A 19,299-nucleotide genomic window follows, 5' to 3' on the forward strand; every position below is an offset into this window, starting at 1 on the left:
ATGGCAAGTTTTGTTTTAAAAGATTTTGGCGGAGGGGTTTTTAAAAAAATGATGTCATCTGTGGTATTTCTCTACATCAACAGCACAGGCTGTGGATTGCACCAATCCCACATCAATAACATCTGCAAATGCCGCTTTCTGAGAGGTACAATCAATCCTGCCTAGTGGGCCTCAAGGTACAAAAGTGAGCTCACAAACTATGCCTGCCATCTGCAGTTCACCCCCTGCATCTGAAGCCTGGCATCCTCACCCAATGTGCTGATGAGGCACACTTGACAGTCTGAGTCCAAGAATTCCCTGCAGTGATGCCAAAATCCATCGGTTGCTTTGTTTTGCAGCTTTTTGGTCTTGTAAAAAGCCACCAGCTCCCCACGAGCAGCTCTGCATGGCTGTGCCCAGTTGGGATAACGTCGTTGCGTGGTTGCATGCCCCATGTGCCCCCATGGGGGCTGTCCCCTGGGATTCTGTCTGGTCTTGGGTGCAGGGTTGAGACAGAATCATGGAATCGTAAATGTTGGAGAAGATCTTTAAGACCACCAAATCCAAACATCGACCTGGGCAACCTGATCTGAATGTGTATGTTTGGTGGCCCTGCTAGGCAGGGGGGTTGGAACTACATGATCCTTGGGGTCCCTTCCAACCCGGGTGATTCTGTGATTCTGTGATTCTGTGTGATTCTGTGACCCACCCCCACTATGCCCACTGACCACATCCCTCAGTGCCATATCCCAAAAGTTTTTGAACAGGAATGGTGACTCTGCCACCTCCCTGGGCAGCCTGTGCCGCTGCATCACCTCTCTTTCAGAAAAGAAATGTTTCCTAACATCCAATCTGAATGTTGGCATGTTGATGTTGGGATTAGCAGCCCTGCAGCCAGCAGCACAAAACACTGAGAACATCCATGGGTGCAGAAGCAAAAAAAAAAAAAAAGGTGAAAACATACATTTGACACAGAATCACAATATACAGAAGAACTGCCTTCCCTGCTGGTCTCATTCAACATCCCTACGGAACCACCGTGCTGAGGTGCTAGGGCAGAACCATAAAGCACTCATGTGGAAGAAGATATTTCACCCTGAGTGAAGGGAATGGCTTCTCCCCAGAGGCTGAAACGTATTTGACAAAAAAGTATTACGTTTTTGAAAAAAGATTTTGCTTTTTGAAGATGGTGCAAAATAGGAATTTCACTTCTACATCCATTTATAGCCACTGTGATCTTTTATTGCTTTTCCTCTACACATTGATAAAGCAAATGCTCCCTTCAGAGTTGTTTACCCTCAATAGTGCAGAGCCAAGCAGTTGTTTTAATTACAAGGTTTTCTGTAGAAAAGGGCATTTCCCTAATACTGTTCTTACCTCAAGACCAAATAGATTGGGAACTTTAGTGCAGAAATGACTGTGAGTCATCAGTGAAAACAAAACCAGCCCAAAATAAATAGAAATGTGGCCGATACCTGACCCAGATCACAAGTACCCTATCGCTGTTGCTGATCAACAGAGTCATAAATGGCAACCTATCCATCCACCTCACCGAAGCACTCTGTGTATCTCCAGTCATAGCATCACAACAGCATTGGCAAGGCAGGTTTGGTAAGTTGGAAGCATGTCCAAGTTAAAAAGATATGCATGACCTTAACAGTCGTACTACTATGAAGCCCCTTTGGGCACTTACAGAACTTTGGGGAAATGGAGGAAAAGGGAAAAGGAAAATGATATGATAAACTCAGCTAGATAAAATTTCATTTGTCAAAGAACGGTTGAGGAAAACGGCTGATGCATTCCAGGCTGTTGTGTAGTGTATTACAGAAGCAATCTATTTTTGTTCTGCTATTATGCCACGGAGAATTCATCTCTCTGCAACAGTAGAAGCGATAAAGGAAAAATTGGTCCTCCTCCTGTAAATCAACTCCAGTGCTTTGGGGGAGGCTGCTCTTGCTTTCTTTGCAGCTGAGCGTGAGCCTGCACATTCCCAAAGGAGCTCAGCAGTGGAAGCCAAGGTGCTCTTGAAGATCAAGGGCAAAACCTGGGACAAGAGAACAAGTCTCAAAAATAATCTGCCTGATCTGGCATCTGAACCACAAAGTAAATCAAGCACTTGGAGACCTCAGAAGTTCAAAAGACTTTAGGAAAGATCAACTTGCCATTGAGCTTCTTCTTCTGAGTCTTTTTTTTGTTTTGTTTTGTTTTTTTAATGCAAGTCAGTATTTCCTGGGAGCTTTTGCCCTCAGTTAAGTGCTCTGCAAATTCAATGTCGTTGTCTGGAACAAGAGAGACCAAAATGCTTATTGTGAGAGGAGCACTGATCCTCTAGATACTGATACGAGGCCTCTGAGGAGAGCCCAGACAAGGACACCTCAGACTCTGAGACTGCTGTCTATGCATATGAGTCTTGGCCATGGGTATGGCCCGGATGCTGAACACAATGACTTGTGGTGGCCAAAAGGCTTTAGCCACCTTCTGCTGGCCAACAGCTTCTGGTGTTTCAATATAAATGCCCTGGGATTCAGGGAGCCTCAGGTACTGGCTCTTTGGGTGAGTAATGCAAAGACAGAGTAGGACTATGGCAGCTTTGCAGATGTCACTGGCTCTCACTGCTGGGAGTGACTCCCAGGAGACACAACAGACTGAGGCCTCTCTCTCTCCTACGTTCTGCTAGAAAACAACTCTCCCCCAGGATAACACAGCTCATAGCGGGTCAGCGTGGACAGACAGGCAGGGGAACAGAGAAAAATAATAAGGTTTGGGTAAGAGTGCAAAACAGTGATATCAACACCCCAGCTCTCCAACCATCGCAGGCTGTAGGTGTGCAAGGCAGTATCTAAACAAAGAGCCTGCAGCCTCCAGAAGGTCAGCCAGAAACCACGCTTGGTTGCCAACAGCAAGGAAGTATTTGGGGCCAACCAGGTAGCAAATACCATCCAAACAGGCTCTTACTAACTGGGAGGCAGAGAGGAGCACGCAAGCCCCACTATGGTACTGGTGATGGTGGTGATGATAGGCAAGGCTGAGGTGAAAGTCCCAAACCATGAGTCAGAGGGATGGGGAGAATCTGCCCCAAGCAGCTGCAGCCCTCAGACACATGTGGGCTGAGTGCTTCTTGATTACAGATAATTCAATTCATGTGGGGATGAAGAGGGAAAAACAATAAAATGAGTTTCAGAAAGGGCTGGGTTTCTATGTTCTGGTCTTGTAGCTGGTGGCCTGGGAGATGCTTTGGGTGCTGGAAGGTAGGGCTGCTTCTGGAACCTCTGTAGGTACATGAAAATATTTTTCCTAGTTGGTTGGGTTTTAGAATCCCAATTTGCATTGCAAGCACTTCTACTTTGTGGGGTTTTTTTTGTGTGTGGGTTTTTGGTTTTCTTTGTTTTTTGCTTTTTGCCTCCAAGCATCCTGAGGAATGAAAACGGGTGTTTTTGAGCTGTGCTAATTTTAGTCTAATTTCAGACAGATTGGTAAAGTAAGGTCAGAGTTGCATCTATGACAGTTCTAATGAAAATAAAGGTACAGACAACAAAATGTTACGGAACTGGATAAGGCTTTTTGACTGCTGCCATTACAGTTGATAGTTATATTCAGTCACTGCAAATTCTATTGATTTATCTTTTCCCAAGCACTCCACCCTAAACTTATTTCTCATTTCAAGAAATCAATGCTATGGATCCTTTGACACAAGGCATGCAGCATTCTGCCACCGTGTGTATTCCATGATGGGAGGAGCTGCATGATTTTTCTTTTTCTCAGTTCTTTCATCTTGAAAACAAACAAACAAAAAATCTCTGTTCCTTATAAAAGTACAGATCTGGGGAAAAACTTCCTGCCCTTGATTTTTCCGCATTGTATCATCTGTGCTGATGCCTGCTTTGCTCTGGAGAACTTTTTCCCCAAAATGCTTCTGTTGGTGAGCAGCAGTTATGAACGTGCTTTCAGGCTCACCTAACAAATGGAATTTTTTTCTTGTTTTTTCTTCCCATTCTGCCTTTCTGGTGCAGGTGGGAAATTCTATCTTGCCATTTTGTCCGGGGAATGAAAGCACAGGTTTAGCATGGGCAAAGGCTCTGCTCTGTGTCACTGTTACCACAGCTGAGGTGGGGACAGATGTGCTGAGGTGACTCTGCACCAATAAAGTCTGCTTTGGGGCCATATGTGAGTGGGTGTAGAACGTCCTGCCCTTTGCAGCCCTGCTGTGCCTCTGATGGGCACTTCTGCTCTTTCTGTTTGATTGGTGAGGGTCAGATATCCAGCTCCTGAGTTTCAATGCCTCTGTACTATTAGTGTGTAATTGTCAAAGACTCATCTGTGCTTGAATAATGTCACTGCATTCCTCTGTCAAGAAGGCTCAAGGGAGAAGAAAAAGCAAGGTCAAGTCCCTTCCCAACCCAATGGAGATAACCCTTCTGGGAAGCTGAGGTGCTTGGGAACACCCTGGCATTGTGGATCCTGCAGTCTTTCTGGCTGATAAATAATTTAGGATTGGGTATTATGAATCCCTGGCTTTTTATGAGTAGAGAAATTTATTACAAGTACAGAAAGTCTCACCTTTATAAATAATTAAACTTGGTTACACACAGTGACTGTAGTGAATGATCTGGAACCGAAGTCAAAGAATGGAGCATTTGTCCCTCTTTTTCGAAGGCAGGAAGAAGGGAGACAAGGGAGCAATAACAGTGAGAGTGTATACAGAGGGGTGAGTGGACTACATCACTGCTCTACATATCTCCCTGACCCAATGGATTTGTGACTACAGGTCTGTAATTGTGAGGTAAATTAATTCAGCTCAGGAGCAGGAGGGGAGGAGCGAAGCCTGCAGACAGCATCTATATGGATGCAACAGGTGCAAAAAGACTATTCACAGCCTTATCTCATTACAACCACCACTAAAACAGGATGCCATTAGCAGTTGTGGCACAACAGAGAACGGGAGGGCAGATAAAGAAAGGGGGGAAAATAATAATCAGGATTTATGTTCTCCTGTATTTGTTATCTTCCAGAAAACAGTGGCAGAATACAAATCAACCAACCCCATGCACAGACGGCTGGGATCCTTTGAGACTCTTGTTTTATGGATGAAATAAATTCAGCCAATGAGGAATGGAAGGCATTCTAAGGGGGGGGGGGGGGACGACCCAAAAAACCTTTTGCATATTATTTTCTCCAGTTAAGAGTTTACAAAACAGAGTCATGCAAAGGGAGGTACTAGCTGGCTCAGTGATGGTGGTTACAGCTTTCCTCTTATCAGAAGAAATGTACAGACAAATTCTCTCCAAGGCAAAGCATTCCTGGAGAGGTCAGTAAAATAGCACATAAGGAACTTATGTGGAACTTAGGAGGCCAGATTAAAATTTTTGTTTAAATTAGCCCAAGATACAAGATCATTGAAATGCAATAGTTTCTCTTGATTTCCCAGCTCTCTCTCACATATCCTTGCCCAAGGAGGCTGTGGATGCCTCATCCCTGGAGGCATTCAAGGCCAGGCTGGATGTGGCTCTGGGCAGCCTGGTCTGGTGGTTGGCGACCCTGCATGTAGCAGGGGGTTGAAACTGGATGATCATTGTGGTCCTTTCCAACCCAGGCCATTCTATGATCTTCTATGAACTATGACTCATTTAGGGGTGGAAATGAACTGGCTAAGGAAAAGTATGTGAGCAAAAGATATGTCCTGCAAGTTTCAGCAGTGGCTGCTGATCCTCTGCTTCCCAGCCTGCAGTTCTCTTCCTGAAGTCAGGGTTGTATGTGCTACAGGCAAAACTGACATCTATTCCTCTCCTGAAGGATTTGGTGTCTCCATGAGAATGAGAAAAACACAGGGAGCACCGGACTGGACGGATGAGCCCCTGTTCCCACTGCTGTCTCCTGATCAGTGAGAGCAGCGTTGCAAAGCTAATCCCCACACTGTGCTACACCTGGCAAGAAAGAGACAGCTATCAGCTGGACACAGCAGCAAGAGCTGAAATGTGGTGGAAAAGATACCTCAAATATTCCCTTTTTTTGTATTCCTTTTAGTTGGATGACTTTTCATGCCTTTTGCTAGAATACACTGGTCTGCAAGGTGCTGTCAAGAAATTGGCCACTATAATGATATATGATATAATGGTGAGCTCCCAGCCCCAGGGCAGCAGTGATTCTTAAGGTTCCAAAACACATTGTGTCCAGAGTGTGAGTTCTCCATGTAGCTGAGCCCCAGTGTAAACCAAAGGGCGCTTTTCAAACTGGTGATGGAATTCTTAATTATGCAGCATCAAATGCAGCAGTTCTAAGGAGAAGCAAATTCTCTCACAAATTATGCACATACATCAAAACCACCCTCTGTTCCAGAGACAAATGCCCAATCAATCCGATCTGTTTTGCCATCTACAGCAGACGCTACATCAGGCTGTTTGATTGGTTTTAATTCGTCTTTCCTCACTGTACTCAGTCAACTTGTGGTTATCCAGACTATGGGCAGGGAGCAGGACAATCTCAAATGAAGTGGAGCACCGTTGAACAAAGCCACAACAAACTAATCAGATAGTTAAAGTAAATATTTTTCTGCATTAGTCTTAGTAAAAACTGGAGCTACGAGGTAGGAAAAGGTCAAAGACAGGAATGAAAACGTTTTATTTATGGTGTAGCACAGTTCATTTGCATCTGGATAGTCTGCCCATGCATAACGAAATGCAGATGGTGTCTGTATTGCGAGCTAGGTGAGATTCAGGGGAAAAGCAAAGCTGATTTTGTCTCAGTGTTTGCGAGGATTCCCCTGCATTTGCAGGTGATGGATTCAGAGGGAGCTGTAATTTACAGCCCTGTCTCCTGGGCAGCCCTTCAGGAGGAAGGAGAACAAGCATCTAGCCTCGGCTCATGGCAAAACTTGCTTCCAAAACATGAGAGGCAGAGCCACAGAGGGGATTCTCAGCAGAACCAGCTGTGAGAGGAGGATCAGTTGCAAAGCTTAAAGCAAAGCCACAGCCGTCTGAGTTCAGATGGTGCCCGGCTTACAGGACACAGCAAAGGCAGTGCTCCCATCACAGTACTGGGGCTCCTCCAGTGCTCTGTGCACACTGAGGAGAGAGATAATGGCTGAAAGAAATTCTGTGTCTTCAATAATCTTTACAGAGATCTGATTCTCTATTACGTTGCTCTGAGTTATGTGATGCACAGAAGAAAGATTGGGTTCCCTCACTCTTCTATGCCTCCAAACCCAGCTGAAATGGTTTGCTTTTTTTTTTACCCTCTTTGCTTAATGGAAAAGGTGCTTAACAGTAGTTTCAAGATTAGGAAGGAAATAAGTATTTAAAAAAGAAACGTATTCCTCTTGGGTCACTACTAAAAGCTGTTTCATTATTGCCTAAAACCAATGGAAAGAAAGCCAGCATGTCCTCAGACTCCTAATACAGCATCGGATCTAATTGAATCTTTTGCATCTATTTTTAATGAGCAGCTCGTTTGTTTAATGTGATGGCTACATGGTTATGAGTTTGTTCCCTACTTAGGACATACAGCTTCTAAAGCAGTGATATTTAATTTTTATCTCTCAAGGAATTATGCGAAACAAGCTGCCGAGATTGAAAAAAACAATGATTTATTCCTGGTCAAACAGATTGCAGAGCAGCACAGGCCCTGTCTACCTTGGTGATGTTCCCATTGCTGCAGTGTGAAGCCCTCAGGAGCTCACTGACTGCTTCAGCACTGCGTCCTGCCTGCTCCACTCCTGGGCTGTGGCAGTGACGAGCAGAGTGGCTGGGGAACAGCATCACACTGTTGATGTGAATTACTGGAGAATTACCATTATTTCCAGCACAGCTACAGTGTAATCCCCACAAATAACTGTACAGCTGATTCACATAAACCCTGTTATTGTCCTTCAGATGTTTTCTGGCTGTGGTTGTGAGGAGTTCTGTAGGTGTGCATTAACAAAATTAAAGCTTTATAGTTTAGCCAAAGTCAGAAATCCCACTGATAACCACTGATCCAACCCTTGCTGGTTTATTCACAAGACAGATTCCATTTAAGAGAAAGCACAAATGGGTAAGAAGCCTTTAGCCACTGAAATTCCAGGGGATGCACAGGGCTTCAGCCTTCCCATGGGCTGAGTGGGGCAGGATCCTGAGGGACATCCAGAATGCTCATACAGGAGAACAGAGACCGCACCAAGCTAGATGGATTTCTGTGTAACTGTCCAGTGGGAAAAAGGAACAACAAAAGCCACTTCTACTGTCCTCATGATTTGCTCCAGTGAATGATGCTGAAAAGGAGTTATCTGGTTTTCAAGGTGCATGTTCTGTCCTTCCACCTACCTACCAGTAAGGCACAACAGGGTAACTCAGCCCAAAACTCTGGCTTGGACTGGAGGTAAAACATCACACTCTGTTGCTTGAATAACCCACAGTGAAGATTAGAGAAATGAACTATAAAACTGTTTCAGCTTGTCCTCAACGGAGAGGAAAGTAATGAAAATATCATGAAAGACAAATGGTAAAGTTAGTTTAAAACTGATTTAATGAAAATAACAGAGGATGAGTGTTCGTTGCGCACTACTGATTTATATTTTCTATATTTCAGCCTTCATAACCAAATTCTGTCTCGTTAGCCATTAGAAGTTTAATACAGGGTTATGCATTCTATCACAATCCAAGCAGCTTTCAATACTTTGAAGGAGCACAGCGCTGCATTTTGAAAGATTAGCAAGGGCGTCCTTGGCTGGATTCTTGCATATTAAAATGTGATCTTCAAACCCAAGTTTTTCTTGTGGGATGAGGGGATGGGGAATAATTCAAACCCTCTCTCCCTTTTTTTCTTTCATTGAACTTGGCTTGACGTAAAACTACGCCAAACTTGGAACAAAAGGGATAACGGTTTACAAAGAATTAGCTGTGAAATGAGTGGATCTTGTGAAGATGAAACTTTCCAAAATTAGCTGAGGTTGTTTTTTTTGTTTTTTTTTCTTTTGTTAATTCTATATTCTTTGTCTTTCAGCTGCTTGCGGATTCTAGAAAGAACGAGATAATTTTTCCCACTTCTTCCTCTCAATGTTTTCCATCGCATAAATAATACATAGCAATAGCAATATTGGTTTTATTTGAAGGAAAAAAAAAGAAAGAAATGGAATCTGCCTTGAAGACAGAGCCAGGCTGGAGGTGGCCAGAATGAGGATGAGGGTGATGCACCACAACGAAGGCCTCATGTTCCATAGTGAGAACCACAAAGCGGCCACACCATCCTCGGCCAGACGTGCTGGAGGAACACCAGTTAAGAAATACACGTGGATGCACAACCTTTTAGGTGAGCAAAAATAAGCAGAAGTCCTTTGTAAAACAGGAGGTGTAACACAAACACAGCCCTGAGCTGCCCTGAATGTCTTTGCAGTGACTCAGCACCGAAACTGAGCCTTTCGGACCAGATAGCTCAGTCTCCTGTGACTCATCCCCAAAACAACAGTGAGGCTGCCAGATGCAAAGGGGCATTGCGACAAAGGTTCTAGGCAGCACTCAGGAGCCTGAGAGCAATCCTCCCTCTCTTTAGAGGGAAAGGCAGCAATTTTAGGTCCCCAAAACTAACGTGGGCTGTATACGCACCTGGAAAAGTGCGTGACTTTGTTTCTGAGGGGTTGCTGCAATGGTCAACCAGGGCTAAGTGCAGCTAGCTAGTAATTTAGAGCACTAGAGCACCTGATTGCAGTGACAGAGTATGGATTCAGAGCCCTGGTGGTTGACAGCAATGTCCTCAATCTTTTTAGCTGCATAAATAAGTAAACAGACAATGCTTTCCTCCAAAACTGAATGGACATTTTCAACACATGGTCAAGGAACAGACCCCCTCTCAAAGTTATTTCCCATCCACATGTTCAGGACTCCCAAGTACCACAGGATCCTGCTCCTCATGTCTCTGCATCTTCTCTTCCACTTCTGTTGCCATAAAGCAGCTGCAAGCACTAAGTGATGTTCTGCACCACTGGTCTTCTCATGAGCAATGTGGATTTGCCTGTCCTCAGCAACTGGAGATGTGGTCTGACTTCAGTCAATTGATTTTTGATGAGGATCGCAGCCACTTACCCAGGCTGGAATTGGATGCGCTGGGAGTGTCTTGGTCTGTGAATGAACAATTGGACTAACAGTAAGGACACAAAGGCAGCAGATTCTGGGCTGTTGCAGGTAGCAGGAGCAGTCAATCACCTGCATGAAGGGTTTGTGCTACAGTAAATCCTCCTGTGCTGTGGAGTGAAACCATGCTGCTCCCAGCCCCAGCAGTAACTTGTTTCCTGATGAAACTCCACTGGCCTCTGGTTTCCCATGGGAAACCATTGCACTGTAGCTCTGTAATCTGTGATCAAAATGAAGGAACGCAACCTTGGCAAAGGGAGTGCTTTGGGATGTGAACTCCCCCAGTGCCCACTTGCTGTTCTGCACTCTTACTCTGATGTATGAGCATTTAAAAAACAGACTCTTTTTGCTGGTCAGTAGCAGCTCAAAGTCTCATAGAATCACAGGATCGTAGAATGACTGAGATTGGAAGGGATCTTAGAGATCACCCCTATCATGGACAGAGTTGCCAACCACTAGATCAGGCTGCCCAGGGCCCCATCCAGAGATGGGGCATCCACAACTTCCTTGGGCAGCTTTTTCCAGTGCTTCACCACCTTTATCGCCAAAAGCTTTTCCTTACACCCAATCTCAATCTCCCCTCTTTTAGTTTGAAACCATTTCTCTTGTCCTATCACAACAGACCTCGCTAAAGAGTCTGGCCTTCTCTTTCTTACAGCCCCTTTAGGTACTGAAAGGCCACTCTCAGAGGCCTGTCTAGATCTCTGGGTGGCATTCTGTCCCTTGACCACAACACACAGCTTGGTGTCACCCACAAACTTGCTGTGAGTGTGCTCAATCCCACTGCTGATGTCACTGACAAAGATGTTAAAAGTATTTGTCCCAGTAACGACTCCCAGAGGACTCCACTCATCGCTGATCTCCACCTGAACACTGAGCCATTGAGCACTACTGTCTGGGTACCATCTCACCACCAGTTCCTTGATCACAGAATGGTCCATCCATGACCATTATCCAAGACCTTGGTTCCATTGCAAATCCACTGGCAGAGGAGCCCCTCGAACAAAGCACCGCCCATGCCATAAGGGTGATTCCTTTCCTATGATGTTTGTGCCATGCTAGGAGAAGAGTCTGGGCACAGCACACTCCAGATGATCATAGACGTGGAGAAATTGGCTGCATCTGTCCTGCTGCCCTGTGATGGGGTTTTGGCCCCTTTTAACCCCAAACCAGCATGATCTCACAAATGACAAGCAGGGCAGGACAGATGGGTGCCTTTTCATAGCCTTCACTAGCACTGTGGGTAGTCCACCCTGGTGGAGGAGGGGCAAACATACTGCCTACCATGGCAAATAGCAGACAAATAAACACAGGCACTTTTCAGGCTCTGATGAGTAGGGCTCATCCTCTCCAGAGAATAATCTCCCAGAAATCGACACATAACATCAAAAGACAAATGAGAATGAAAAGGCCTCTCAAATTTAATAGCCTCCATGAATTACACTGCCTTTTGTCTATATGAGCTGTCACTCTTTCCATTAAAGAGTCACTGTAATCAGTAATCCATTTTAAGATTTATAGACGTGGAGATTTATAGACTTACTGTTCTTATCTGCTTTTTTTTTTCTTTTCTATTTTTTTTTTTCCCCCATGCATCTCTGTGGACTCCCAAAGGATGAGATTCTGTCCTAAAACCCTGCTCTGCATCTGGAGAAATAAAATGGTGCTGGGGTGGAGGCCTCTGAACTGGAGGCCAACAAAAGCAATAATGCTGATAAAGACAGCAGGAATGATAATATGGAGTTGAGGAAGAACAAGAAAGAAAGGATAAAAGATGAGCAGGAGAAAATTAGAAAGAAGAATCCAGGTTTCACAGATTCTCACTATATAAGTTCCACGAGTCCTTGAAAGAAAGGAAATAATTAGGTTATTTTACCTATTCGTTCATTTTTATCTTGAAACAAGAACCCTGTATCCTTGAAGTGAACATATTCAGATCCAGCATTCACGTACAAGAAGGCCACTTTACTCTGCTCACAATAAAGAATGTACTCAGGTGGGAGTATGCTGACATTACAAAGTCTCTTCAAACAGCCGAAGGAATTTCGGTATAAATGAGCCTCAAGCCACCTGCTTTGCATATTTTTATCTGATTCTGGTGCAGTTGAACAGTTTGCTCTGATAGTAATTGAATATCCTTATGTGGATTAATACCTCCAGCACAGAAGAATTTGAATATGTTCGTGCTGCTTGAAACCAGTCTGCATGTGCAACCTGATTCTGGGTAAAATTGCAAATGCTTACGTGACTTAGAAATCAGAGCACTATTCAAAAGCTTCTAACTCATTCTGAGTCCAGTTTTGGCAAGTCTGTGTGAGCAACAGATTTACTTACCCTCTAGATATCACACTGACAGCAGGTAATATTTGAGACAACTCTGTCAAAGTAGCATTGTACGAAATTCCTTAGGTAACCTCGAACGCTCCTGCTACGTATTGCTTGGTATTTTTGTACCTGCTTGTCTCTAAGGAGAACTAGGACAAAGCCTCTTCTGAGTCTTGTTCCCGTGCTGAAGAAAGCTGCTATATTTGGTGAGCTATGGAAGAAAATGCTTTGGTACAAATGGGTATGGTGTAGCACAATGGAAATCTATACGCAACATTGTCTCTGTGTATCAAATATAAGGCTCTCTTCAGAAATGCAGATTTTCTTACAGAACAGAGAACTGTAGGGACTGGCTGTGTAATGCATTCTAATTAGCCATTCACATCGTATTGGAAACTGTCTGTGCCAATCCTTCACAACAGGCACATGTGATGGCTGTCAAAATAATTATTGGCACAAACTTCTATTTTCCAGTTTGAGACAGTGAGAAACTTCAGTGGTGGATTAATTTTTCTGTGCTCTTGGGAAAAGCAGAAGAGCACTGAGACTCATTTTAAATTGATCCTACTCAAGCTGTTCAGTAGATAGGGTTATGACCTGTGAATTCAAGGGCTGCTTTCCTGTGCTCTCTTGTATTACGCAGGAAGGAAACCACGAATTCAAATGTTAGAGTCTCCTCCTTGAACAGTTTCCCAAATAAGTGCCCTGGGTTCATTGCCTTTGATAATCCTTTGGCTGGATGTCATTAATGAGTCTGTATTTTTCTCCCAGCAGCATTGCCCTCCTGCGAAATAATTTCCATAATCTCAGAATCTTAGGATCATAGAATCATTAATTCTATGTTGGAATTAATGGTTGGAAATGACCATTAATGGTCTTCCAATGGTTGGAAAAGACCTCTAACGTCCAACCTCCTTCCTACTACCAATACTGCCCACTAGGCCAAGACCCTCAGTGCCACGTCTACTCTTTCCTTTAACACATTCCTCTACCTCCCTGGGCAGCCTGTGCTAATGCATCACCGCTCTTACTGAGAAGAAATTCTTCCTAATATCCAACCGTTACCACATTTTGAGCATCCAGAGGATGTTTGTGTTGTTTTGTGGCGTAAGGACTAATAGGAAAACAGCGTACAGTTTGCACGTTGGTCCAATGCCCCTTTTGTGTCAGGAGGGCTGTACGTGGCAGCTGCATGGCTCTGCAGTGGAATTGCCAGGTCAGGGCCCAAATCAATGGCTGAGCACCAACTGTGACTAACCCAGGGAGCTCAGGTGCAAGCAATGCATCTCAGTGATTGATACGGCTGGAGCTTAGATCCACCCCTCCTCTCACTCATTTAAGGACTAGAAGCTGGGAGAGTGGCATCTCTTTGTGGCTGTGCTCCTTTTGAGCTATTGCTGGTCATTGGAAGGGGTGAGTCAGTTCTTATTTTGTTGTTCTGTTCTATAGTACTTGCATCCCAGGAAAAGGCTCTGTTATTGTCTTTGTTTGCCCACAGGCTTCCACTCAGATCCACAGCAGATAAGGGCAGGTCTTGGCAAATGATCTCTCTGCTTTCCTATTTGTTGTAGAATCGTTAGTGTTGGAAGGGGCTCTGAAAGGTCACCTAGTTATCCTGCTTTGGATGCTTGAAGTCTGTGAGCAGGCCTAGTTGCTTTGGAGGCCTGCTTAAGAGCAGTGACCAGGTATTAAATACATCTGCAATTAAAACAGATATCAGAAAATGCCATTTCACAGCCTTCTGGTGCAGTCACCACACTGACAGTGATCAGGGTGGTGTCAGGCAGCAGCAGAGCCCCCAACTCATCTTTTACACACACATCCCCACTATTTTAGGCAGTGAACTAGAGATCAGAGGAAGGAGTTGGCAGTTTAATATTTAAACAATTTGTTTCATGTTCAGAGCATCATGTTAATGATCTGTGTGTCACCACAATAATCAAGAGGGGTGGAAACTTGCTTGCAATTAGCCGTGCCTCCTGTCACAGCCCACATGACACTAATGGTGCTATGGGCACTAATTTTAGCTAAATGCTTTCTTTAAAATGTAATTTGCATTTGGTTTCCCTCCACGGACCCCACAGATGCTCATGTTCTCCAGGGCTCCGCCTGTAGGTTTCCTTCCTCATACTCACAGGGGATGGTTGGTGTTAGGCCCAGCTGCAGAGCTTGGCCCTTTCTTCCTCTGCTGGCATTGTACTTCACAGTTCCTTGTTCCCCATCCTTGATGCCCAGATGGATGCAGTCCTCTACCCCATTTAAGCTTTTTGCACTCAAATACTCTCCTCTTGCCTCTTTATCCTCCTCCTTCAATAATCTGCGTTGTGCTGGTATTAATCCCAGCCAGAGGACTGTTGTGCTGAAGACTGAGCACAAAGCCAAGGCTGGTGCCCTAAAGAGCTTAAAACCTCACTCTATTTTGGGGGCAAATTATGCAAAACAAAGCATTCACAGCATTGTTCAACAAGCTGGGGAATTTCTTGAGAAATTTGTATTACGTTGAACAATTGAGCTGGACTCTTAAATAAAAGCAGGAATGATAATCCTGCTGCTAACAGCAGCGCTTATCAAGAGTAACTTGAATCATTTGACTGATTGCCTTGCTGTGTATCGAAGCCCAGCACTGTTGTGGTTGAGACCCAAGGAGCGATATCCACAGCAACGTGCTGCTGTGCCTCTGGAACATCTTTATTAATGGCATACAGCAGAGCCCCTGCTGCTCCTGGCTCTTACCTCCAGATTTATGGCTCACTTCCACGGCCTTTCCCACTACTCTTAATATATTATAACAGCACTGTTCATACATGAGCTTTTCCTGTTAGGGAGACAGCAGCACGCTGGTAGAATTGCAGCAGACGAAGTCCCAGGGGAAGGCATTGGTGGCAGGCACAGTTTATCTGCAATCTGCAATTTTTCCAGCTGTATCCAGAATGAAGAAATCATGCATAATTTAATATCATCTGATAACAATCATTTCATGAATCTACACTATTTAATAGCAAGTGGTTCCTTCCTGTGTGTGTGTGTGTGTGTGTGTGTGTGTATATTTAGCCAATCTGATGGAATTTCTTTATTAGTAAGTTCTTATTAAATTTGACAAGGTGATAACAAAATCCTACAGAAAAATATTATGTTTTATTATAGTAGTTTTCCACAAAGGTTAACATGGACTCACCATTCCTAATAATTAAACGGCAATACTTCTGCTGTGAATGGCCAAACCTCACAGTCTTGCCCTTTCAAGAACAATCCTTCACTTTATATTTATACTCCGCTTTTATTCTATGGTTTTCCTTACACTTGCAGAAATGTAGCTGTTTCGTTTTTCGTCTCCAAGTAGTACTGATACGTTATAGTAAAATACAAAATAAAATCGACTGATCGAGACAATTCTAAAGCTGTCAACATATTTTGTTCCCTAACTATACATCCAAATCATCTCCAAGGTATTGTAGTCGTCTCTTGGAGTTGATAAGCCATTTAATGTATTATTCTGGTGACAGAAAAGATGGCATTTGCTACAAGCGTTTTTATGATTCAGTAGTTTTTATAGAGACTAGAAAACTAAGCAGCAGATTTACACTATAACAAAATAAAAGCTGAGATCTCATCTGCCTGATGAATGACTAAAGCAGCTTTCATCCACAGATTTTCAGCTGATCTGCCTGAAGGTGGAGAGCTTATTGTTCAGGATGTTATAGCAGTACCTTGAGGCTATAATCAAATGGTGAGTTGAAGACTGCATGCATACAGGGGGTAGAAATACTGCTAACTGTGGGCCAGTTTCCATCTAAGCCAGATGTGTTAAGTCAATAAATTCAAAAGAAAAAGGAGGCACAAGGTGAAGAGAAGTTCTATATGCTTGAACACGGAGTGATGCACCAGAGCTGCTGCTCTGCTCAGCCAGTTGGCTGCTTGCTCAGGGTGTCACAGCAGAGGCTTTTTTCATTTTCAAAAGGAAGTAAATGCAAGGACAAAGGCAGTTTAGAAGGGTCGTTACATAGAAAAGATTTGGCATCAACAGACAGGCAGAGGATTACTGGCTGCCTTACTCCTTAGCAGACATATTAGCTAATTCCCTCCTCTGCCAAGCAGTGAGTCAGTGGTTGAAATGAGAGGAGGGCTCCGGCCTCTTGACTTCCCTACTCCACATCTGATCTGGGATTGCTCCAGCTGTCTTCCAGCAAAGGTCAGCTTCAGAGACCAACTTCAGTAGCAAATGCTTAAAGCATATTTGATGTGGGAGGACAAGCAAGTCAGGCTTCCCTGTGCTTCTGAAAAGGAGGGAAGCACTTATGGTACCTTCCACCAAGGGTTAACCAGGCTGTTTGGAGCCCACAAGTGTCAGCTGCTCAAATAGCTGTGAGGATGTGAAGCAGCATCAGATCTGAGCCCGTGGAGTACACAGAAAGTCCTCTGAGGCCAGTGGAAACTCTGGACAATCCCAATGACTGCATTTCTATGCATGGGCACTTTGGTGCTTTCCATATGTCTTTTAAGCTGTATGCAATGCCAGCTTCCAATGATTTGCCCTATATTTGAACTTGCAGCCTCCCACTTGCTTAGCTGTAAATGTGATTGTAACAAATCCATTTCAACCCCTTAGTTAATTTGTTTCTGAAGCCTTTCTCTTTCAGAGTGTGTAATTAAACTAAAAGAACCTGGAAAAGCCCCTTACAGTAAATAATTTACAAGTTCCTCCCAGGGGACATTTTTTAATTGTGACTCCTCTGGTCAGATCTTACTGAATACTCTGAGATAGCATTCCCTGCTGAGATCCTAAAGTGTAATTAACTTCTTCCTTTGCTCACCGTACTTTTCCTCAAACTATCCATTTCTTATGCAGGGCAGGCAGACTTGTTTATAAACAAAGTAGAGCCTGATAGACACTTTGTCATGAGAATAGCAATAATGACATTCGCTGCAACAGACAGGGGCACATCCATTTGGGGAAAGATGATACTGTTTGGAAGCAATTTTTATAAATCCTACCCTGACAATCCAGCCCTGATACAGGAGAGCAAGCAGGCAGCCTAGACTCCTCTCCTTCTTGGCAGCCTGCCTTGTTCCCCAAGTGCCATTTTATGCATAGCAAACGTAAATAATTCTGACGCACCTACCAACCCCCTAACCTTTGTGCTTCAGAAACACTGTTATATACCATCAAACTGACAGTGATTTCATGTTATGTGGCAAAAAGAAAAACCCAGAGCGACAGCAGCAAGCTTCGGGTGCCAAATGAAAGCTGTCACATTTATTTAGCTCTGATTCTCAGGACAATATACATAAATATTGTTTTACTGTCCCTACCAGCCAAATGTTAAGGGCTATCTCCATCAGCCAGGGTCCTGTGGCCAATGAGGCTGTGATGATCTCCTCCTGATTCAGGAGTGGCTGGCAAGAAACACTGTGCCAGCATCTCTTGCTACCAGTGATGCAGTGTATTAAATAGCTCCCTAGTTATTTCTCATTGCATTCTAATCAAACATGGTAAAAAAACAAGAACAAAAAAAAAACCAGCTTCAGAACCAACCATCACAGCTTATGGAATCACAGAATCATGTGAGTTGGAAAGGACCCTTCAAGGCCATCTGGTCCCACTGCCCTGCACTGAACAGGAACACCTACAGCTGATCAGGTGCTCAGAGCCCCATCCAGCCTGACTGCAGTGTCTGCAGGGATGGGGCACCCAGCTCCTCTCTGGGCAACCTCTGCCAGTGCCTCACTGCCCCTATTGTAAGATTTTCTCTCTTATGTTTAGTTTAAATCCTTTCTTTTAGTTTGAAACCATTTCCCCTTGATTTAAGCTTCTCTTCAGCTTGAATGTTACAGCAGGAGGTCATTAGCATCTAGTTATGTTCTTTTCTGCTGACGTGGTCTCCTGATTTGTGCCAGAATTGGTGTAGCATTCATGCAGTCATGCTTAGAGTCATACTACCAAAACCATGGAACCATGCCTCAGGATCAGTGCTAAGCCTCCAGGGTTAGACCTTGAGGAAGGACACCAGTAAAAGCACACTGATTTTGGTGGGCTAAAAGGATGTAGCTGCTTGAATAGGGCTGGACTTAATGCATGCATTTAAAACATTTATCAGAATTGGGATCCAGGTTTCTGCTGTGAAAAATGCTGGCATCAGTGTGGCTTTGTTGATGTCCAAGGCAGATAGTGCCATATGGCACAGGGCTCATCCTATTGTGATCAGTGAACTCTAACAGCCCTGCAGACAGACCTGTTATGCACGAAACCTGCCCCATCTTTTCTCTCTTGCTCTCCTTATGTCAAGAGAAGTTCAGAAATGAAGAAGGGATTAAAGCTCTGCCAGGACAGAAACTGTGAGAAAACAACAAAACCAGTCCAATTTTCTCATCACATTTATTCCCCTAAGGTCTTGAACTGTAAGAGCCTGCCTGCCTCCTGTAAGGCAGTGCAGCTGACAGCACTGAAGAGCTGAGAGGAGCTGGAGGCCGCTCTGCTGCATGCACCAACACAGTCATCCCAACCCATGCACACCTCTCACTCTGCATAGTTTGCAGCACACCAAGTGAGAAAATGCTTCTTTCATTTGGTGGGATGAGCTACTTTGATACAGAACCAACAGACGGCCAAGTCTGATCGCCATCACTTTACTGAACAGCCCACAGTGCAAACTGCTGTCAGCTCCACGCTCAGGTTGCAGCTTTTCTTTAAACATTGGTGGGAAGCCCAGCAGGTCAATATTAAAGGTGGGCCAGGCTCTTTCATCCCATCATCACTCTCAAGGTATTGCACTCACAGCGCCTTTTGTCTGCAGAGGGGCAAGTTAAAACCTCCATCCAACCCAATGGGATATTGTGAATGGCTCATACAAAATTACATAGGTTGAAGTAACACTGAATATTACTTTACCAAAATAATTGA

At 44.2% G+C, this 19,299-nt stretch overlaps 2 long non-coding RNA genes across 2 annotated transcripts; both read left to right on the forward strand.

Moving 5' to 3' along the window:
• Positions 1–3,180: 3,180 nt before the first annotated feature.
• LOC125698114 (uncharacterized) lies at positions 3,181–5,100 on the forward strand. Its single transcript, XR_007379081.1, has 3 exons — positions 3,181–3,227; positions 4,569–4,684; positions 4,989–5,100. It is a non-coding gene; the product is annotated as an uncharacterized LOC125698114 (long non-coding RNA).
• A 675-nt stretch (positions 5,101–5,775) lies between these two features.
• LOC125698111 (uncharacterized) lies at positions 5,776–18,857 on the forward strand. The gene is made up of 3 exons (XR_007379079.1): positions 5,776–13,814; positions 16,050–16,128; positions 18,788–18,857. It is a non-coding gene; the product is annotated as an uncharacterized LOC125698111 (long non-coding RNA).
• Positions 18,858–19,299: the final 442 nt, after the last annotated feature.

The sequence above is a fragment of the Lagopus muta genome, chromosome 10 (assembly GCF_023343835.1).
Source record: "Lagopus muta isolate bLagMut1 chromosome 10, bLagMut1 primary, whole genome shotgun sequence".
In the NCBI taxonomy this organism is placed as follows: domain Eukaryota; kingdom Metazoa; phylum Chordata; class Aves; order Galliformes; family Phasianidae; genus Lagopus; species Lagopus muta.